This window comes from Polypterus senegalus, chromosome 18 (genome assembly GCF_016835505.1).
Source record: "Polypterus senegalus isolate Bchr_013 chromosome 18, ASM1683550v1, whole genome shotgun sequence".
In the NCBI taxonomy this organism is placed as follows: Eukaryota; Metazoa; Chordata; class Cladistia; order Polypteriformes; family Polypteridae; genus Polypterus; species Polypterus senegalus.
Window position 1 is genome coordinate 82,623,236 of NC_053171.1, and position 24,628 is coordinate 82,647,863.

Sequence of the window (24,628 nt, forward strand, 5' to 3'; positions counted from 1 at the left end):
TAATTCTTTACATTTATATAGTGCTTTTCTCACTACTCAAAAGTGTTCTGCACTTGTATAGCAGCAGCCCTACCACTACGCACATACAACACATACGCTCGTGGCGAGAACATGCAAACTCCACCCAACTTTACTGAAAGTTCCAGACCCCACTTTTTATACAGTCATAAAAGTTCTTACAAACATAAAATAATTTAGTCTCCTTTTTGTGTGTGATTTGTATTACAATTGCTAATTAATGAGCCACGTAACTGCAACTTGAAGCAGTGACATTCTGCATGCATAGACAGGATGGATTTAAGCTGTTCCTGAAAACTCCTTCGTAAAATGAATTTTAATAACCTAATTACAATTAATTTAAATAGAAAACATTTTAAGTGCTCCCTGGCTTTAAAAATGACCCCCATTTTCATTCAGATAACACTGAACTATATGTAAATTGACAGAATAAGTTTAATATCTATCTATCTATCTATCTATCTATCTATCTATCTATCTATCTATCTATCTATCTATCTATCTATCTATCTATAATAACATTATGTCATCAAATGCACAATGGGAGCTTTGAATACACAATGGGAGGTCTGAAAATCTAAAGTACACCTTATGAGAAGGAATCAGGAGTCGTAGTGGACTCGACACTATCATCTTCCCAACAGTGTTCAGAAGCCATTAAGATGGCTAACAGAATGTCAGGTTATATAACGCCTTGACGTGTGAAGTACAAGTCACAGGAGGTTCTGCTCAAGCTTTATAACACACTGGTGAGGCCTCATCTGGAGTCCTGGGTGCAGTTTTGGACTCCAGGCTACAAAAAAGACATAGCAGCATTATTTTGCTGTTATTTTGGAAGAAAAGTGGATAGGACAAGTTGGGCTGAATGTCTTATTCATGTCCAGATGGTTCTAATGTTCTAAAAACAAACCCTAATTATTTTTAATAAAGTGCTTTACCTACACTTCATTACTTTTAGTTTCACATTCAAAGGAATGGCCTTTTCAGCTCTTCCTGGGATTTTGTAATAAATTCAGGATCTGTTTAGGAACTATGATGTTCAGGATAATGTGAGAAGACATGTCAGCAACTCACATGATAAGGTGAGTATACCACAGGAAGTGAGCGCACAAAAGGATCAGCCCCAGCTTGGACAGTATCTGAACAAATCAGTAAATAACTGAGACTGAGACTGGTTGTCAGCAGTGTTCGGTCCCACACAGTTTTGTAGGCTGTGAGTGAGGTGTACTTGGAATGACTACATAGATGATTGAGAGTTAGCCAAATTGGTTCACATTTGAATTTTGTCCCATATTATTTGTTTATGGAAATTTTTCTAAACAGGGTAAGCCCATTGCCCTTTTTTCTGGTTTAATATTGCAGTACCAAAATAATGTGGAGTAAAAGTGCCCATTTGTGTTTGAAAATGTAGTGAAGTGAAAACAGTATACAGAAGATTTTACACATTGTCACAGGCGGCTGGGGGTGGAATCCAGCCGGGACGCCCGAGGGGACCGGAGGAGGGCTGGTGCCTCCTCCCGACCACGAGGGGGCGACCGACCTGGTTTTGTTGGTGGCCTCGGGTAGGGGGCTCGGAAGCCCAACCCTGTGGGGCCCGTGGCCACCGCCAGGCGGCGCCCCGGTGCCTGAAGAACCCTGGAGCCCAGCACTTCCGCCACACCAGGAAGTGCTGGGGGGAAGAACAATGGGGACACCCAGAGGGCTTCCGGGTGCGCAGCCAGCACTTCCGTCACACTTTCCGCGGAGGAATGCCGGGAAGCAGCTGGAGCCCATCCGGGGTGTGATAAAAGGGTCCGCCTCCCAACAGTCGAGAGCGGAAGTCGGGTGGAAGAAGGACGGAGCTGGAGAGAGGACTGGAGGTGGTCAGAAAGGCTTTTGGTGACTGAGAGGCCTGGACTTTTGGGGAATCGGTGCTGGAGGCACTGGGTTGGTGCGCTAAACTCTGTAAATATTGTAAATAGTGTGTTGGGAGAAACAATGATGTCCGTCTGCCTGTGTCTGGGTCCCGTTCCACAACATAAAGTAGAACTATTCTCAAAACATACTCAAGTACAATAACAAAATATTTATACTTTACTATACAACACTGATTTACACCAATGAGATCAAAATGGCCACAACTATTTTGCTAGCATCAAGGAATGTACCATTGAGCCTCTGAAACGTTGAATTATGACTAAAATAAGTTTTATTTCAAATGGTCCAAAATATTTCAGATGTTTTAATTTGGTTGTGTAATTGTCAAGCCTAGCCCTAGAGGATTCGTTAGCATTAGATGCCTTTTGTAGTGCATTTAAAGCATATAGATAACGTCATTTTGTCTTCTGACAGTGTAATAGTACATTAGGTGAATAATTATTAGGTTTGTCATTAATAAAAAATTGTGCAGTTCACTAGGAGTGGTGGCTCTGAGGCTAAGGATCTGTGCTGGTATCCAGAAGGTTGTCAGTTCAAATCCCCATCACTGCCGAAAAAGACCCTACTCTGCTGGGCCCTTGAGCAAGACCCTTACCCTATAATTGCTCCAGGAGCGCTGTACAATGGCTGACTCTGCGCTCTGACCCCAAGGGGTATGAGAAAACTAACAAATTCCTAATACAAGAAATTGTATAAGGCAAAGTAAAGAACAAAACAAAAAAAAATATTATCAGTACTCTGTATATTAAACTTACATTAAATAAATATTTAATGATTCACTTTATATCACATTTAGAATCACATTGTATAAGTAGATCTCTTTATCTTTTTAGATTAAATTTCTATTAAAATCATCCAACCAGAAACCATTTTAATCATTAAAAAGCCACCACTCTAATTCTCCCAACTGTACCATAAACGTTACCCTACTCTGAATAGGACGTCATCAGGAATTACAGTGATAATTAGGCCTGAGAAATCTGAGAAGACAGGTGAAACACACACAGTAGGTCCTTCAAATAGATAAGTAAAAAGAGAAATACTCCAAAGAGGAGAATCTGAAATCAAGGATGAAGATCACAATAATGCCGACGAAAGCAGACTGCTACATTTTAGTATTAGCGCCAAAGGAATGGTTGATTGACATTGTTAAAAGTGCAAACAGAAGTAATTGAAAAAAGTAACCAAATCAGTAGATAAAGGGGAGAGGATCTGCAGATTTCCAGCAAGAAGTCAATACTGATTATGAGAGATTACTTGCTATTGAACAGTGGAAAAATGGTGTGTAGAGCAAAAGGTATGTTCATTAAAAAAAATAGAAGCTTGAGATGGAGGGCCAGAAAGCAATTCCTAGTAAATTTTCTAGAGATGACAGTTGACATGCACAGCAGACCCATGTTATTACATTTGTGAGGAATATGATAGAAATGACACACATATTCAAACTAGATATGCTGGAGACTAGATTTTTAGAAGATAATTGAAATGCAGATAGTAAAGGAAGACCACACCGAAAACCACACCTTTATTTTGAGATCATTGGCAAGGGTTTGTATGATTCCTTTACGAAGAATGGTATACAAAGCTGCCACTATACAAAAGTTAGCTATCATGAGAAAAAAATATAGAGGCTGCTAAGAGAGAGGATACTGGAACTCCACTTATCTTGAGAGCATCTCTGAAGAGAAGAGTGAAGGGAAATAGAAGAAGAGGGGACAAAGAAACTGGACCTCTGTGACTGGAACATTCTAAGGCCAGTATCATCACAAGTGTCCTTTAGTGTCATAAAACCTAGCATGTTCATAGTGAAAAGGAGAAGAGGTTACCACCAGTGCAAAGAGCTGGCTTATGAGAGATAGGAAGATGTTTGTGCCAAACTGAACAGCAGGAAAGATGCTTCACAACTTTGCGCAAAGTTTTCAGATTGTATGCATTTACTGTACTTCGATTCAGAGACCAAGAGTGGTGGTCTGCATGGTACTGAGTTTTTCTATCCTGTTTCTACTTGCTCACACCCGCTTTCTCATATACCAGCCTATGGTTTCATTCCGCTCCCGACTCCATTCTCGATTTCTCCTTTACAAGGTACTTGAATTGTGCACATAGCTTAAGTGGAGTCTTAAAAAAAACAGAATCCACAAGGTGAAAAAAACATCACAGAAATGTGAGTAAATCTGCTTTGGACTGTTTTTTTCTTATTTTTCTTTTCACAATAAAGAGTTGATCTATCAATGTTGTTTTCAAAAAGTAATAGATGGATAGATAAAGGGAGTTTTGGAGATCTAAAATAGCGGTCTGACTGATATTAATAAAATCCTTGAAACTGTCTAGGGTTTGGTCCTGATTGTTACTTATACTACAGGGTGGTCCAGATCTAATTATGCAGATCCAGATTGTCTGGATGACTTTGATTTATGCGGGGGCGATTCCAGTTCGGCACGTAGACGATTCTTCATCTCGTCAGTTGCGCACTTCTTGATGGTCCGGGTTTTTTCTGGTGATTTTCTATGTAATAAACTTCATAAGTTATAGTGTAATGAAAATTGCATGATCAAATCTGGACCACCCTATATACAAATAAACCACAGACCTACATATTGTGTCAGATCCATGTGCCACAAGTATATATTTTAAATTTGCAGTCAGTTTAGTTTGTGTACAACATAGCATTTGTTTAAAGGAGAGTATACATAGCAGTTTTGGAAACAGCTAGGAGGTCTGAGCAGAGCCATGTTACTATTCAATACCAACTTAAAGGTACCCATAAAGAGAACGTACATATCTACTGTCAAGTAATAATAATAATAATAATAATAATAGGGCAGAACTGTGGAGTACTGGTAGCTTTGTAGTAAGGAGACCAAGGTTCATGTTTCTGGTCCTTCCAGCATCAATATTTCATGTTCTCACAGTGTTTGCGTAGGTTTCCTTCGGGTGCTCCGATTTCCTCTCACAGTCCAAAGCCAAGCAGGTTAGGTGGATTGGCAAAGTTAAACTGGCCCTAGTGTATTTTTGTGTGATTTTATACCCCGTGATGGACTGCTGCCCTGTCCAGGGGGATTGTTCCAGTCTTAGGCCCTATGTTTGGGGGGGGTAGACTCCAGCCTCCATGCGACCCTTCTCAGGATTAAGCGGGTTTAGAAAATGGTAAACTGTGGGATAATATAATAATACCCATGCTTTTGACTAGGGCGTAACTAGTAGGAGGCTGAATGTGTGATCAGGAGAGCTGACATGTGCGACTTAAAGTTCACGTTTGCTGTCCGAAATTGCTTTTAAGGAAGAGAGATTATCAGCAGAAGTGACAGACTACATGGTGAGCCTTGCCTTGTTATATTTTAAAACATATCAAGAAAAGCATCCTTTTTAAAACCACTGAGAACTTCTTATAGGTTATAATAATAATAATAATGGTTATAATGGTTATAGGTTATAGTGGTTTTCATTTCTGACATCTCTTGTCAGTACGCTAAAAAATCCAAAATAGTATGCTTGTTTTCCTTTTTATGTTATTATGGAAGAGAAATAGTAACACTGCAAGTAGTTAAATATACATTAAGATTATCAAATTGTTTGATTAGAAAAATTAAAAGATCCCATGTATATGAAGGCAAGTATCAAGTTTCGATTGTATTCCTGACCCTAGCCTTGTTCTTGGTCACCCCAATAGAGATATACATATGCCAGCTTTGGTGTGTGTGTCACTAAGAAAAGCATTTAAAATACTCATCATTAATGCTAGATGTCAACCAGGCGCAGTGCAGCCAAACACGCCATTGTAACAGCTACAAGTGCTGCGCCCCTGTAAAGACAAAATTCATACGCACTGCAGTGTGAGAGGAGGCTGGGTGATAAGTGGAGAGGCAACAGTTATGTATACAGTTTAAACACGTTCAATAATAAAGTCAGTAGTTTTTGCCTGCATTGAGAAAACGTTGTCCGGCCTATTTTCTTCCCTCACAGGGCACTACACCATTGACTGTGAACACACAAAATTAGTTAATATAAATACGAAGGAAAGTGAACAAAACCCAATACTCCAACCAGTAATCACTATCGGATATCATGTGTCTTTGCTGCTGAACACATGCTGAAACATGCTGAAACACTGCTGAAAACACATTACTTTAACATGGCCTTTTTATAACTTCACTTTAACTTAATACCGATACTCTGTATGTTCAATTCTTCATAATAACTATTCATGGTGGCTCTAAAATCCATGACCCCAACTCTCTCTTCTGTTTCTTTTTCCGGTTTCTTTGTGGTGGCGGCCACCACTACTCAAAGCATCATGATGCACCAACATTGATGGACTGAAAGCCAGAAGTCTACGTGACCATCATCATATGGTCCTTCGATGAAACGCTAAATACAAAGAGGACTGTTTGACTTAAGTTAGGTAGATTGCCCAGAGGGGACTGGGCGGTCTCTTGGTTTGGAACCCCTACAGATTTTATTTTTTTTCCAGCCTTTGGAGTTTTTTTTGTTTTTCTGTCCACCCTGGCCATGGACCTTACTTATTCTATGTTAATTAATGTTGACTTATGTTTATCTTTTATTGTGTCTTCTATTTCTCTATTCATTTTGTAAAGCACTTTGAGCTACATTTTTTGTATGAATATGTGCTATATAAATAAATGTTGATTGATTGATTGATTTACAAGGTACTTGAATTGTGCACATAGCTTAAGTGGAGTCTTAAAAAAAACAGAATCCACAAGGTGAAAAAAACATCACAGAAATGTGAGTAAATCTGCTTTGGACTGTTTTTTTTTTCTTATTTTTTCTTTTTCACAATAAAGAGTTGATCTATCAATGTTGTTTTCAAAAAGTAATAGATGGATAGATAAAGGGAGTTTTGGAGATCTAAAATAGCGGTCTGACTGATATTAATAAAATCCTTGAAACTGTCTAGGGTTTGGTCCTGATTGTTACTTATACTACAGGGTGGTCCAGATCTAATTATGCAGATCCAGATTGTCTGGATGACTTTGATTTATGCGGGGGCGATTCCAGTTCGGCACGTAGACGATTCTTCATCTCGTCAGTTGCGCACTTCTTGATGGTCCGGGTTTTTTCTGGTGATTTTCTATGTAATAAACTTCATAAGTTATAGTGTAATGAAAATTGCATGATCAAATCTGGACCACCCTATATACAAATAAACCACAGACCTACATATTGTGTCAGATCCATGTGCCACAAGTATATATTTTAAATTTGCAGTCAGTTTAGTTTGTGTACAACATAGCATTTGTTTAAAGGAGAGTATACATAGCAGTTTTGGAAACAGCTAGGAGGTCTGAGCAGAGCCATGTTACTATTCAATACCAACTTAAAGGTACCCATAAAGAGAACGTACATATCTACTGTCAAGTAATAATAATAATAATAATAATAGGGCAGAACTGTGGAGTACTGGTAGCTTTGTAGTAAGGAGACCAAGGTTCATGTTTCTGGTCCTTCCAGCATCAATATTTCATGTTCTCACAGTGTTTGCGTAGGTTTCCTTCGGGTGCTCCGATTTCCTCTCACAGTCCAAAGCCAAGCAGGTTAGGTGGATTGGCAAAGTTAAACTGGCCCTAGTGTATTTTTGTGTGATTTTATACCCCGTGATGGACTGCTGCCCTGTCCAGGGGGATTGTTCCAGTCTTAGGCCCTATGTTTGGGGGGGTAGACTCCAGCCCCATGCGACCCTTCTCAGGATTAAGCGGGTTTAGAAAATGGTAAACTGTGGGATAATATAATAATACCCATGCTTTTGACTAGGGCGTAACTAGTAGGAGGCTGAATGTGTGATCAGGAGAGCTGACATGTGCGACTTAAAGTTCACGTTTGCTGTGAAGAGCACGAAATTGCTTTTAAGGAAGAGAGATTATCAGCAGAAGTGACAGACTACATGGTGAGCCTTGCCTTGTTATATTTTAAAACATATCAAGAAAAGCATCCTTTTTAAAACCACTGAGAACTTCTTATAGGTTATAATAATAATAATAATGGTTATAATGGTTATAGGTTATAGTGGTTTTCATTTCTACTTCTCTTGTCAGTACGCTAAAAAAAATCGTAAAATAGTATGCTTGTTTTCCTTTTTATGTTATTATGGAAGAGAAATAGTAACACTGCAAGTAGTTAAATATACATTAAGATTATCAAATTGTTTGATTAGAAAAATTAAAAGATCCCATGTATATGAAGGCAAGTATCAAGTTTCGATTGTATTCCTGACCCTAGCCTTGTTCTTGGTCACCCCAATAGAGATATACATATGCCAGCTTTGGTGTGTGTGTCACTAAGAAAAGCATTTAAAATACTCATCATTAATGCTAGATGTCAACCAGGCGCAGTGCAGCCAAACACGCCATTGTAACAGCTACAAGTGCTGCGCCCCTGTAAAGACAAAATTCATACGCACTGCAGTGTGAGAGGAGGCTGGGTGATAAGTGGAGAGGCAACAGTTATGTATACAGTTTAAACACGTTCAATAATAAAGTCAGTAGTTTTTGCCTGCATTGAGAAAACGTTGTCCGGCCTATTTTCTTCCCTCACAGGGCACTACACCATTGACTGTGAACACACAAAATTAGTTAATATAAATACGAAGGAAAGTGAACAAAACCCAATACTCCAACCAGTAATCACTATTGTGCACATGCCTTACAAGCTACTATTCATTTGCACCATCATGCCTGTAATGATTCTTTTGAAAACTGAAAAAGTAAAAAAAAATAAATTGGAATCTACTGCACCTCAGATACGTGCATGCTGTCTTTTCTTCTTTTCTGACTGTATGCGCTTTTACAGTGAAGTTATATTGATTACAAAATTAATAATAAATTATAATAGTAAACTTACATCTACAGTGGTGTGAAAAACTATTTGCCCCCTTCCTGATTTCTTATTCTTTTGCATGTTTCTCACACAAAATGTTTCTGATCATCAAACACATTTAACCATTAGTCAAATATAACACAAGTAAACACAAAATGCAGTTTTTAAATGATGGTTTTATTATTTAGGGAGAAAAAAAAATCCAAACCTACATGGCCCTGTGTGAAAAAGTAATTGCCCCTTGTTAAAAATCACCTAACTGTGGTGTATCACACCTGAGTTCAATTTCCGTAGCCACCCCAGGCCTGATTACTGCCACACCTGTTTCAATCAAGAAATCACTTCAATAGGAGCTGCCTGACACAGAGAAGTCGACCAAAAGCACCTCAAAAGCTAGACATCATGCCAAGATCCAAAGAAATTCAGGAACAAATGAGAACAGAAGTAATTGAGATCTATCAGTCTGGTAAAGGTTATAAAGCCATTTCTAAAGCTTTGGGACTCCAGCGAACCACAGTGAGAGCCATTATCCACAAATGGCAAAAACATGGAACAGTGGTGAACCTTCCCAGGAGTGGCCGGCCGACCAAAATTACCCCAAGAGCGCAGAGGCGACTCATCCGAGAGGTCACAAAGACCCCAGGACAGCGTCTAAAGAACTGCAGGCCTCACTTGCCTCAATTAAGGTCAGTGTTCACGACTCCACCATAAGAAAGAGACTGGGCAAAAACGGCCTGCATGGCAGATTTCCAAGGCGCAAACCACTGTTAAGCAAAAGAACATTAGGGCTCGTCTCAATTTTGCTAAGAAACATCTCAATGATTGCCAAGACTTTTGGGAAAATACCTTGTGGACTGATGAGACAAAAGTTGAACTTTTGGAAGGCAAATGTCCCGTTACATCTGGCGTAAAAGGAACACAGCATTTCAGAAAAGAACATCATACCAACAGTAAAATATGGTGGTGGTAGTGTGATGGTCTGGGGTTGTTTTGCTGCTTCAGGACCTGGAAGGCTTGCTGTGATAGATGGAACCATGAATTCTACTGTCTACCAAAAAACCCTGAAGGAGAATGTCCGGCCATCTGTTCGTCAACTCAAGCTGAAGCGATCTTGGGTGCTGCAACAGGACAATGACCCAAAACACACCAGCAAATCCACCTCTGAATGGCTGAAGAAAAACAAAATGAAGACTTTGGAGTGGCCTAGTCAAAGTCCTGACCTGAATCCAATTGAGATGCTATGGCATGACCTTAAAAGGCGGTTCATGCTAGAAAACCCTCAAATAAAGCTGAATTACAACAATTCTGCAAAGATGAGTGGGCCAAAATTCCTCCAGAGCGCTGTAAAGACTCATTGCAAGTTATCACAAACGCTTGATTGCAGTTATTGCTGCTAAGAGTGGCCCAACCAGTTATTAGGTTCAGGGGCAATTACTTTTCACATAGGGCCATGTAGGTTTGGATTTTTTCTCCTAAATAATAAAACCATCATTTAAAAACTGCATTTTGTGTTTACTTGTGTTATATTTGACTAATGGTTAAATGTGTTTGATGATCAGAAACATTTTGTGTGACAAACATGCAAAAGAATAAGAAATCAGGAAGGGGCAAATAGTTTTCACACCACTGTATATATTGACGGACGGCTGGGGGCCATGCCCAGCCAGGATGCCTGTAAGGACTGGGAGAGGGACAATACCTCCCCTGGGCCATGAGAGGGCAGCCGCCCTGGTTTGTATGGGGGCCACAGGAACGGAGCATAGATGCTCAACACTATTGGGACTCTTGGTCACATAAGAGGGGGCCCTGCAGGATTGTTGAGTCCTGGATGTCAGCACCTCCGTCACACCTGGAAGTGCTGACGGAAGCAAATTCCAGGGACATCCAGAGTGTTCATGCGGCACTTCCGCCACACCAGGAAGTGCCGTTAGAAGATCGTCAAGAAGCACCTAGAACACATCCAGATAATTATAAAAGAGCCCACCTTTCTCCAGTCAGGAGAGGAGGAGTTGGGAGGAGGAAGATGAAGCTTGGGAGGAGAGGAGGAAAGGCAGCAGGAATAAGAAGACTGAAGGAAAGAAGGGACTGAGTGTGGGCTGAGTAAAGCATTGTGTCGGGTGGTGCTAAAGGAAACTGTAATAAATGTGTGTGTTTTGGACATTCAGTATCTGTCTGTCTGTGTCCAGGGGCTGACATAAATATATATATATATATCTATATATATATATATATATATATATATATATATATATATATATATATATATATATATATCCATTATCCATTATCAACCCACTGTATATCGCAACTACAGGGTCACAGGGGTCTGCTGGAGCCAATCCCATTGCATTAATACAAATGAAATGAGATACTATCTATGTTCATTTTACTAATCTGGAGCAGAAAGACATGGGGATGGAACTGTGAACTCTTTGAACAAAGAAGAAAGCTTAACAGAGAAAGGAAATATGAAGCATGCAAAGGGGGTTGTGGCAAATTAAGTTTCAAGAGAGCACACTTATGGTCTGACAATGAAGTTGATTCCAGAGTAAAAAGCAAGGTAGCCTGCAGCTTAGAAATAAAAGTATAATCAGGCCTAAAGTGTGAGTGATGGTGAGGGGGAAAAAATGAGAACACTTTTTGGATGGTTGATTTAACAGCCCTAAAGAGTCAACCAATTTCAAATCATCAGTAAATTTACATAGCATTATGAAATGTGTTACCAAAGGGAGACTAGAAGCTTGGTGAGCATGGCATTCATTAAGGCATTTGCATTTATGCCTAAAATAATTTCCCAATTTTTCAGTTTTGAGACCTGTCTGGCATAGAGCAATCTTTTACTATTGTCATGCATGCACGTCTGAGGTTTGCTTTCTCGGCTCATGTGAGGTAAGCACCTCGGGTGGGGGTGTGGTCACTGGTGCTAACATCTCCTTTTTCTCCCATAGCCCTTAGAGAAACTGCCCATGGAGGAAAACTGACTCCTCCCCCTGCATTCCCTCTTGGCTTGGTGTTTCTCATTTGAAACTCTGCTGAAAGGAGTCACAAACGAAAGCAAGCTAGTGAATTATGCAGTCACATAATACATCCAAAACGCATCCATCAGCATGTTCGACATGACCAGCTTCGTATGGAAAGACAACCTAGACACGTCATAATGGGATCTTCATCATCTAGGTGATATCCGTACTGCCCAAGCTTAAAACATATAGCTTAATATCAAACAAATCTGGAAAGTTGAGAGTGAGAAAAAAAAATCCAGTGTCCCCATGGAACTGTGCCATTACTATCCATCAGAAAAAGGTCATGTTGTTCTCCTTCTCCATAATCTTGTCTCTGCATTTCATAGCAAGAATTCTTTACTGCACCTTAAGTATGTGTGAGCTGAGCAGTTTTTTTGTTTTTTAGTAATAATGTGGTATCTTTTATTTGCTATGCTGATTAGTAATTTTTATACAGCTTCTTGTTTACACTGAATGTTGTAATGCTCTAAGCAAATATGGTATGATGTATCACAATTTAATCACTACCAAACAGACGTCAAAGATGAGCACAGAAACTATCTACTGTCTCATCTTTTCTCCTGTTTTGACAAGCATATTCTTTTGTGATATCCTGTAATAAAGAGCTGAAGCTTATGATCCGACCAAAGACAAAAATACAGTCTTTAACAAAGAAGAAAACAGAATGAAATAGCAGTATAGTGCTACATTCACTCTGCTGAAATCTGAACAGTTACTCCACCTGGTCACACCCTCCATCCCTATTAGATGGTACTTTTACTCTACAAAGAAATGCAATATAGCTCAACCATAGACAAAGTGGCTGAAGCAGTATGTGCTGAGATAAGCCGATAAAGCCAACACGTCAGACACCATACTCTTTTAGATTCATCAGGCACTTGCTGATTGCGTACAGGCATTATACCTAAATGATAATGATATAACCTTTTAGTTTTGTGTAAGCAGTTTAAGCACTTCTTTCTGTTTAAGTTCATTTCAACTATGTGCTTTGTCAGTGACAGACAAATAAAGGAGCCAGAAAAAAAGGTTTGGGGCAGTCACCTGTATAATATTCTTGGCTGTAAATGAATACATTAGTTGTACAGATGTGTACAGGTTCAAGTCCAACACAGAACTGATTTGAGATTGTTAAGATGGTGGTTTTAAAGGCAAGCAGAGGAAGTAACATCATCAATGGGGCACGAGCTGGAAGTGGTCTCACCACCTCCAAACAACCTCAAGTGACGTCATCAAGGCCAGGCGGAATTTCCCGAAACTGGTTTGCAGAGAAGTTAAATAAAGAGTCAGTGTAATCCTCCACCCCCTGGTGTGACAAGAAATTACTCTCATTTCATGCTCTCCCATGCACACGTGTGTGACAGCTTTTAAGTTTAACTTAACTGGCATAATATTAATGGACTTCAGAGTGGGCTTTATTTGTAGCTTTATTAACAGAGTCAGTTTGGGTTTTTCTTCCCAGCTACAACAACAACATTTATTTATATAGCACATTTTCATACAAACAGTAGCTCAAAGTGCTTTACATAATAAAGAATAGAAAAATAAAAGACACAATAAGAAAACAAAATAAATCAACATTAATTAACATCGAATAAGAGTAAGGTTCAATGGCCAGGGGGGACAGAAAAAACAAAAAAACTCCAGACGGCTGGAGAAAAATAAAATCTGTAGGGATTCCAGACCATGAGACCGCCCAGTCCCCTCTGGGCATTCTACCTAACATAAATGAAACAGTCCTCTTTGGATTTAGGGTTCTCACGAAAGGGCTTGATGATGATAGTCACGTAGACTTCTGCCTTTTAATCCGTCCATCATTGTTGGAGCATCATGAAGCTTTGAGTAGGTGGAGGTGGCGCAGGCCACAAAGAAACCGGAAAAAGAAACAGAAAAGAGAGTAGGGGTCAGTACGGATTTTAGAGCCACCATGAATAGTTATTATGATGAATTGAACATATAGAGTATCAGGATTAAGTTAAATTAAGTTAAATTGAAGTTATAGAAAGGCCATGTTAAAGTAATGTGTTTTCAGCAGTGTTTTAAAGTGCTCTACTGTATCAGCCTGGCAAATTCCTATTGGCAGGCTATTCCAGATTTTAGGTGCATAGCAGCAGAAGGCCGCCTCACCACTTCTTTTAAGTTTTGTTCTTGGAATTCTAAGGAGACACTCATTTGAGGATCTGAGGTTACGATTTGGAATATAAGGTGTCAGACATTCCGATATATAAGATGGGGCAGATTATTTAAGGCTTTATAAACCATAAGCAGAATTTTAAAGTCAATCCTGAATGACACAGGTAACCAGTGTAGTGACATTAAAACTGGAGAAATGTGTTCGGATTTTCTTTTCCTAGTTAGGATTCTAGCAGCTGCATTCTGCACTCGTCGCAAATGATTTATATCTTTTTTTGGGTAGTCCTGAGAGGAGTGCATTACAGTAATCTAGTCGACTGAAAACAAACGCGTGAACTAATTTCTCAGCATCTTTCAGTGATATAAGAGGTCTAACTTTACTTATGTTTCTTAAGTGAAAAATGCTGTCCTAGTGATCTGATTAATATGTGATTTAAAATTCAGATTACAGTCAACAATTACCCCTAAACTTTTTACCTCCGTCTTGACTTTTAATCCTAATGTATCCAGTTTATTTCTAATAGCCTCATTGTATCCATTATTGCTAATCACTAAGATTTCAGTTTTCTCTTTATTTAACTTGAGAAAGTTACTATTCATCCATTCTGAGATACAAGTCAGACATTGTGTTAGTGAATCAATAGAATCGGGGTCATCAGGAGCTATTGATAAGTACAGCTGTGTGTCATCAGCATAGCTGTGGTAGCTCACGTTGTAACCTGAGATAATCTGACCTAACGGAAGCATGTAGATTGAGAATAACAGCAGACCCAGGATAGAGCCTTGTGGAACACCATATTGGATATCATGTGTCTTCGAGTTGTAATTCCCACAACTAACAAAAAATTTTCTCCCTGTCAGGTAGGATTCAAACCAATTTAAGACACTGCCAGAGAGGCCCACCCATTGACTAAGGCGATTTCTAAGAATGTTGTGATCAATGGTGTCAAATGCAGCACTCAGATCTAAGAGGATGAGAACAGATAAATGGCCTCTGTCTGCATTCACTCGTAAATCATTTACTACTTTAACGAGTGCAGTTTCTGTGCTGTGATTTGTTCTAAAACCCGACTGAAATTTATCAAGAATAGCAGGTTTATTGAGGTGGTCATTTAACTGCATAATGACTGCCTTCTCTAGAACTTTACTTAAGAAAGGCAGGTTATAGATGGGTCTAAAATTTTCAAGCTTATGAATACAAGCTGTCTCAATGTCAGGAACCAGACATATAACATGAATTTGAACTCGGCACAACTAATAATGCTAACCTCAGAAATCACTTTGACATAACATTGCTCAAAAAATGCAAGTGAAAAGGTTGATAGTTTTCATACATTCTGATACAAGACATCAGTGTCAAATGTCTTAGTTTGGCTGATATATTAAACCCCGAAATCCTGGCCTTCTTTCATAACAATGCTATGTTTACTTTGTCAAATATTCGTCAATGCCAAATTTAGACATTTTTTGTAAAGTAATCATCAGTTTTAAAACAAAATAATCATGTTTATATATATATATATATATATATATATATATATATATATATATATATATATATATATATATATATATATATATATATATATATATATATATATGATTATTGAAGTGAGGTTTACACTACTTCAAATGGTTTGCCCAGTAGATTATATGTACTCATCATATGATTTGTTATATTCCACAATAAATTAGTTTGTTGTGATACATGGACAAGCAAGTTCAACTTCTTTATACAAAATAGGTGGCCTGAACTAAAATGAAATAAAATATTCTGTGGTGACTCAACAAAGTGAAGTGCCTAACCCTCAGTGCAAATCCATGTAGAGGAAGGAGTTGTCAAGCACAAAAACCTTCTAGGTGCCAGAGGGCAGGTACCCCAACAACAGCTATAAATATAATGAGAGAGCACTGAAAGAAGTTCCTCCTGTCTGCTAACTGGAATGCATGGTGCTGTTACTGTATATCCCTTATACAGAATGCTTCCTGAAACATCTACTGTAACACTTGTCGCATGCGGCTGGGGGTGGAGGCCAGCCGGGACGCCCAGGAGGACCGAAGAAGGGCTTGTGCCTCCTCCAGACCACGAGGGGGCAACTGCCCTGGTTGTGTTGGGGGCCACCGCCAGGCGGCGCCCCGGTGCCTGAAGAACCCTGGAGCCCAGCACTTCCGCCACACCAGGAAGTGCTGGGGGGAAGAAGACCTCCGAGCTCCATCCTCTTCCACCCAACTCTTGCTGATGATGGAAGGGAGGTGGCCCCTTAAATAGCAACCCGGAGGGCTTCTGGGTGCGCAACCGGCACTTCCGCCACACGGGGGTGTGTCCACGGGGGATTGCCGGGAAAGCAGCCTGAGCCCATCCGTGTTGCTATTTAAGGGGCCGCCTCCCTTCCATCATCAGCAAGAGTTGGGTGGAAGAGGACGGAGCTCGAGAGTGGAGTGGAGTGGAGGCGGCCAGAAGGAAAGGCATTTGGTGACTGTGAGGCCTGGACTTTGGGGGATTGGTGCTGGAGGCACTGGGATGTGCACTAAACTTCTTGTAAATATTGTATATAATAAATGTGTGTTGGGTGAACTAAAGACGTCCGTCTGTCTGTGTCCGGGGCCAGTTCCACAAACTTTAAGGGCCTTGAACAGGACATGCTGGTCAAACTGAGGAGTGCAGTTCACAGTATTTCTAGCTTGGAGCCAATTGATATTACAATAATTCCAGCTTGGTATCAATGATCAACTCCAGTGTAAGTTAGGAATATCATTTGGAGGAACTTTATATCAACCTCCCTACTAAAGGAGATGACTGTGGAGTTGAGAGCAGAACAGAATCAAATATTTCACAGGAGGAAACAGTAAGAGTAAGTAAGAAAGTAAGAGAGTCAGTAAGAACATAAAAATGTGTGGCATAGGTAATAATACTACAGTGGATTATTAGTTAGAATGGCTATAGATTGCCTATCATGTTTTCTTATTTTATTAATATCTGAAACTGAACTTTATTTGACTGAATAAATAGTCTGTGGTGGCAAATTGTTAGTCTTGTTGGCTTTTTTCTGGGTTTGGGTCAGCACTAGATTTCCCCAAACTTGCTGGACTACATATATTCATATTGTGTTTTCTTAGGCCTTGTGATAGACGGCTAGCAGCTCAATCGGGCCGGGACGTCCCAGAACGGAAAGAATGGAGAAGGGCAGCCTTTCCAGGACACTGCCTCCCCCAGAAAGCTAGGTGGCAGCTGATTTCCGCAGGGCATCAGGGGACATGGAGTCCTTTTTCTCAGCGCTGTTGGGTGCTGTGGGTGCCACCAGGGGGAGCTCATAAAGGACCTGGGGGCTTCTACTTTTCCTACCGGAAGTACTTCGGAGTCACAAGGACGGAAACCCACAGTACTTCCAGGATGCTTGAGGAATGTTAATGTGGCGTTTGATCCAGAAGAAGAGGAGAAGCACTTCTGGGTCAAAGAATATATAAAGGACTGTTTGAGACCCAGCAAGAGAGCCGGAGTTGGGAGGGTGTGTGACGAAGCTGCTGGGAGTGGAGGATTATTGTTGTGATTATTGGAGAATTGTGGCAATTGTGGTGCTTTGTGCAGTTTGTTTAAGAAAATAATTAAAAATTATACTTGGTGCTTTTATACTTGTGTCCTGAACGTCTGTCTGTTGGGTTTCACGGGGCAACAGTGAGCCTTAGTGTCCACAGCCTAAAAATTAATACACATTTATGGTCCGAAAAAAATAAGTGAGAATCTTAAACAATCCATTCATCCATCCATTTTCTAACCCGCTGAATCCGAATACAGGGTCACGGGGGTCTGCTGGAGCCAATCCCAGCCAACACAGGGCACAAGGCAGGAACCAATCCTGGGCAGGGTGCCAACCCACCGCAGGACACACACAAACACACCCACACACCAAGCACACACTAGGGCCAATTTAGAATCGCCAATCCACCTAACCTGCATGTCTTTGGATTGTGGGAGGAATCCGGAGCCGAGGTAAACGCGACACGGGAGAACATGCAAACTCTACTCAGGGAGGACCCGGGAAGCGAAACCGGGTCTCCTAACTGCAAGGCAGCAGCGCTACCACTGCGCCACCGTGCCGCCCCATCTTAAACAATGTAAATCATAAATAGAAAACTAATTTCAACAATAAAATTACGTTGTTATACGAAAGCACATAATTAAATCTAAAGTCAAAACAAATAAAATTAGATATCAGTTTAATCTTACTGTATCCATCCATCCATCCATCCTCTTCCATTTATCCGAGATCAGGTTGCGAGAGCAGCAGCTTGGGCAGAGATGCCCAGACTTCCCACTCTCCAGCCACTTCTTCTAGCTCTTCCGGGGTAATCCCGAGGCGTTCCCAGGCCAGCCGGGAGACATAGTCCCTCCAGCATGTCCTGGGTCTTCCCCGCGGCCTCCTCCCGGTTGGACGTGCCCGGAACACCTCACCAGGGAGGCGTCCAGGAGGCATTCTGATCAGATGCCCGAGCCACCTCATTTGACTCCTCTCGATGCGGAGAAGCAGTCGCTCTACTCTGAGCCCCTCCCGGATGACTGAGCTTCTCACCCTATCTTTAAGGGAAATTATTGTTTTCAATTGTTTTCATAAGTACACTTATTGAAATAGCAAGAATATTTATGTTTAAAGAATTTAAAAATCATTCATTTGTAGTGGATGGATGGAACAGTACAGAGATACTGAGGGGACTGAGTTCTTGTATGTTAGAAAATGGTACATTTGATGTGTGGAACAAGGTGTAATGTGGCTGTGAACTGCGCATCAGTGAAAGCAATGGCTCTGATGCCTGACATTAATCCCAATTATTGAGTGTACAGGGATTACGCTGGATGTCTGGCAAAGTTGACGCTAATCCAGATATTGTGTAGCACACAGAATAATCCTGACAGATCTAAAATTGTGTTTGATCCTTGGGACAATTATTCTATCTTCAATCTGCTGTTAGTCACAGATCCCATAATAGCATTATTATTTACAGGATGTTAAGTAGATGCAAAGCAGCATTTGTTGACTTGTAAATTTACTAGTGGTTAACAAAATTTCATTTATTGGGGTTTTAGCATATGTTAAATAACTATTAGAACATACACACGTCTATTTGTAAGGCCAAAGATGTATCTAAATATCTATATACTCTATATATATATATAGCTATAACCTCATATAAATGGATTGATATCGACATATCAAATACAGTTTATTTTAATTTATATATTGCTGGATGCTGCTTTGTTTTTCTTTCATTTTGTTCCATCATTTTGTAAAGTTTGAGATGTCAGCCTTCATTCTTTCTAGTTGATTAAAGGTAGTATCAGGCTATTAAAATGAATAATTAATATTAGATATTGCAGTACAGGTCCCTGTATTGATGCATATAGTTTTGTCCCTTGTGAATCATTTTCAAGGCAAAGCTAAACAAGAAATAAAAGGTATGATCTTCAAAAAAAGCCACAGAGGATACATAAACCAGTGTGTTTCTTCATGCTTGGGGAGGGTTACGTCAGGAAGGGCATCCGGTGTAAAATTTTGCCAAATCAATATGCAGACAACAATACAAATTTCTTCAAAAGTAGTTCACTAAGTAGGAACAGTTAATGCTTTTTTTATGCTGTATAGGTTGAAAATATCAGTAAGATATGGAACAAGATGATCCGCTGTGGGAACCCCTAATGGGAGCAGCCAAAAGAAGAAGAAGAAGTATTTTTGTACAGTGTTATTATAAGACTAGACATTAAGCCTGTTACAATAACGGGTGCTAGAACAGTAGTGCATAAACATTAGTAGGAACAGTCTATATTAAATGGCAAGGGGCCTTGTATGTGGCTGTAATATGCGTCACTGTATTGTGTGCCTTTAATTTTCTCTCTCAGTAATACTGGTTTGTATTTTCGTAAAATGGCAGTAATTTTGTCAAACAATGGAACCGAAGTAATTTCCCCCCCTAGGATTGTATGTAAATACAATTAATCCGTTCCAGATCATATGAACTGTATGTAAATATATATATTTTTTAAGATTTTAAGCACAAATATACTGTAGTTAATTATACCATTGAATGCACATAGTAATAGTAAACTAAATGTAAAAACATTGAATAACACTAAGAAAACCTTGAACAACAGAGAAAACTAACACTGCAAGAGTTTGCGTTATAGCCTGATGACCCGCTCGCTAAAAACACCTTTTTTAATGAGTTTTAAGCACAGGGGAAAAAAATGAACATTTGAAAAATCCATAATCTAATAAACAACCAAGAAAAGTAACATTGCAACAATGCACGCGTGCGCCTGTGTGTGTGTGTCTGACTCTGTCCCGTGCGTGTGTGCGGGCGTGCATGCGTGCGTGTCTGTCTCTGTGGCAAGCCTGTGTGCATGCGTGTGTGTGTGTGTTGGTTATGGTTTATAAAGCCTTAAATAATCTCGCCCCATTGTATATATCGGAATGTCTGACACCTTATATTCCAAATCGTAACCTCAGATCCTCAAATGAGTGTCTCCTTAGAATTCCAAGAACAAAACTTAAAAGAAGTGGTGAGGCAGCCTTCTGCTGCTATGCACCTAAAATCTGGAATAGCCTGCCAATAGGAATTCGCCAGGCTGATACAGTAGAGCAGTTTAAAACACTGCTGAAAACATTACTTTAACATGGCCTTTCTATAACTTCAATTTAACTTAATCCTGATACTCTATATGTTCAATTCATCATAATAACTATTCATGGTGGCTCTAAAATCCGTACTGACCCCTACTCTCTTTTCTGTGTCTTTTTCTGGTTTCTTTGTGGCCTGCGCCACCTCCACCTACTCAAAGCTTCATGATGCTCCAACAATGATGGATGGATTAAAAGGCAGAACTCTACATGACCATCTTCATCAAGCCCTTCCGTGAGAACCCTAAATCCAAAGAGGACTGTTTCATTTATGTTAGGTAGAATGCCCAGAGGGGACTGGGTGGTCTCATGGTCTGGAATCCCTACAGATTTTATTTTTTCTCCAGCCGTCTGGAGTTTTTTTGTTTTTTCTGTCCCCCCTGGCCATTGAATCTTACTCTTATTCGATGTTAATTAATGTTGATTTATTTTGTTTTATAATTGTGTCTTTCATTTTTCTATTCTTTATTATGTAAAGCACTTTGAGCTACTGTTTGTATGAAAATGTGCTATATAAATAAATGTTGTTGTTGTGTGTGCGCGTGCATGTCTGTCCCCCATGCGGGCCTGTCTCTGTGTGTGTGTGTGAGTCTCTCGCGCGGGCCTGCCTGCCTGCCAGCGTGTGGTGCACGTGTGTGTGTGTGTGTCTGTCTGTCTGTCTCTCGTGCGCAGGCACCTGTGTGTCTCTCTCTCTCTCTGCACACACAGGGAATGCACAGGAAGAGACTGAACACGTGCTGTGTGGCCCCGCGCATGCACACTTTACCAGAAGACACACACACACGGACACCTGGATGCACACAGGGGTTTTATTAAAGAGGATAAACTTGACAAAAAGGTGAGTGAAGCTGCTCAGGCTGCAGAAAGTCTACTCAAATGGCACAGCTCATTCATCTCAGTTAATTCTATCATCATGGTCAAAAAGGAAACTTGACAACTTCTCTGCTGATAGTCTCTGACCAACCAAGTGATACTATGCCTGACATCAGTAACTGGAGCATTCTGAGTGACAGCTATGAAAATGAAAATATGTCACTAGATGTCTGTCTGCATAATAAATAGTAGATATTATATTTCTTAACTAATCTATCAATGCTACTGTTGCGGAATTATATTAAAAGTTCTGAAACAGATATGCAATATGCTTGTCATGACTCACATATTGACTGCGGAGTTTGTAATCTTGACTGAGAATTGCATTTATCAGTTCAATAAAGCATCTTGAACTGGCCACCTTTCACTAACATGACATTTCAATCTTCCAAGATGGGCTGGACTGCTCACTGCTTTCATCTTGTTCGAAGTATTATTAAGTTTTCTTTTGGCCAAGTTTGTAGAATTCATCAGCTTCCTTCTGTTGTAAATCTTTGTTTATTACAATTTCATTTTTGGTATTATTTTGGGAATTAATATTGTTCCTAAGTGTGTTGATATTTGTTGTTATTCTTGAGACTCATCATCCTGTCTTTTTGTGGCTTGTTTTGAGTTAGACCTGCTGCAGTTCTGACTTTACTTTGGTCATAATGTTGTTTACAATTACATCTGGTTGCTGCCATGCAACCGCTGGACATTCGATGTATGACATCTTTGCACCAATGTTATTTAAGATGGTGGCGTGCTATCAATTGTGGCTAAGTTTCTGGATAAAATACAGATCTTTTGTGGACATTTTGTCAGTTCACCTCTTAGTAGGGAGTTAGGACATTGCATATTTTTTGACACAGATCTGTTGGTTAGCACAATGGGGCTGGTGTCTTGGTGTTATTTTTAACCTTCCTGGCTTTTGGCCCTCTGTACATTTCAGATCTTTGTTTCTTCTCTTATCTCATGGTCCATGTTTTTCAAATTTTGCCCTGGTGGCCATCCATTACTTTCAACAGTATATAAGCCTAGAGGTCAAATTACCCTTGGGTACACATAGCGCATTTACAATCCCTGTAAGAAGAAGAGTAGATGTCAAACTTGATGACATTCATGATGATATTCACTTTAGCTATGAGTACAATGCCATGCTTATTGAAAAGAGGAGAGCTGGAGGAGCAGAGGACCAGGAGAAGGGCAATTTATACCCCGGGACATGAGAGGGCAGCCCCCCTGGGTTGCATCAGGGCCACGGGCTTGGGGCTTAGAAACCTATTGGAGTCCATGGCCACCGCCAGGGGGCACCTGGACAGGTCCGGAAACAAGATCTGCAGCACTTCCAGGCCTGAAGAGGAGCTGGATTCATGAGCAGAGCTTCCGCCACACCTGGAGGTGCTGCCGGAGGTTAATCGGGAAGCACCTGGAACACTTCTGGGTGCAATATAAAAGAGGCCGCCTCACTCCATTCGGGGAGCTGGAGTCAGGTGGTAGTGGACAGAGCTTGCGAAAGAGGAGTGGAGGCAGCAGAAGAAAAGAGAAGAAGAAGAAGACTTAAGGAAGGTCTGTGATCATTATTGGGGTTTGTGCACGGTGTGTGCTGTGCAGAAGGTGAAAATAATAAAACGTGTGTGTTTTGGACATCTGGCTGTCTCAGTGTCTGTCTGTGTCCGGGCTTTTTTCAAACTGGATATAAACATCCATGAATGTGGTTTTTGAAACACTTTTTCCTACTAAATTAACAGAAGCCAGGGAACCTATCACAGCAAAGGATGACAAGACCCAGTAGATTATTAGTACTTCACTATCAAAGCTGGGCGGCACCCTGCTGCCTCGCAGTAAGGAGACCGGGGTTTGCTTCCCAGGTCCTCCCTTTTTTTGCATGTTCTCCCTGTTCTCTGCATGTTGTGTCTGTGTGGGTTTCCTCCGGGTGCTTCAGTTTCCTCCCACAGTCCAAAGACATGCAGGATAGGTGCATTGGCAAGCCTAAATTTTCCTTAGTGTGTGCATTGTGTGTGGGTGCGTGTGCATGTGTGTCCTGTGGTGGGCTGGCACCCTGCCTAGGGATTTGTTCCTGCCTTGCGCCCTTGTGCTGGCTGGGATTGACTCCATCAGACCCCCGTGCGGGTTGGACAATGACTGACTGACTGACTATCAAAGCTTAGCAACAAGTTGCTAGACTCTGGATTAAGTGCAGTTGGACTTTAGACTTCCTAATTGACAGATTCCAGCCATAGGTTGATTAACAACATATGAGTATCACAAAGTTAGTGCGCTGAGCCCCCTCCTGTACTCCTTATTCGCCTTTGACTGCCTGGACAGACACAGTGCTGACGCAATCATTCATTTTGTTGATGACACCACCGACACTACAATGGTGAGACAACTTATGGAGAAGATTTGCCCTTACATCACAGTTGTGTCAGGACGATAATCTCTCCCTTGATGTCCGGAAAACCCAGAGAATGGTCATAGATTTCAGAAAGCTGGATGCAGACCAACATCCATCTACAATACATGCTGTGGGGCTGTGGGGTAAAAGGCCAGCAGCTCTCTCATTATTGGAGTTACTCGGAGTGGGCACAGATCTCGGCTATTATCAAGAAGGGTGACCACCAACACTGTAATTTCTCCAAGGTGCCCAAGGAAGAACAGGGTGCCTCCATATCTCACTAACATCTACATGTGCATATACTGTAAACAGGACAACATGTGTGGTGACCAATCTTCTCAGAATTCCAAAACTCTACAGAGGGTGGTGAAGGTGGCACAGAATATTACTAAGAGACAGTTCTCTTCTTTCCGAACATACAAAATATTCAGGCACTTCACACTTTATTCTATTGTGGATTTAATTTTAAATTACATTTGCCATTTTTGCCCATCAGTGTACTACACTCAATAGCCCATAATGAAAATGTGAAAATATGTTTGCAGCAAGGTTTGCAATGTTATTTTACAAATCAAAAAATGAAATCTCTTGTTCTTATAAGGATTCTGAACCTTTGCTTTGGTACTCTAAACCTGACCAAATAGAGAGAGGCTAACCATACTATAGGATTACTGGGTCATGATGGTCACATGTACAGAAAACAATGACAGCACAATTCTTATTAATTAAGACCTCACCCATCGTGGACAGTCACTTTTCTCCATTTTTAGTTCTAGCAACCGACACCT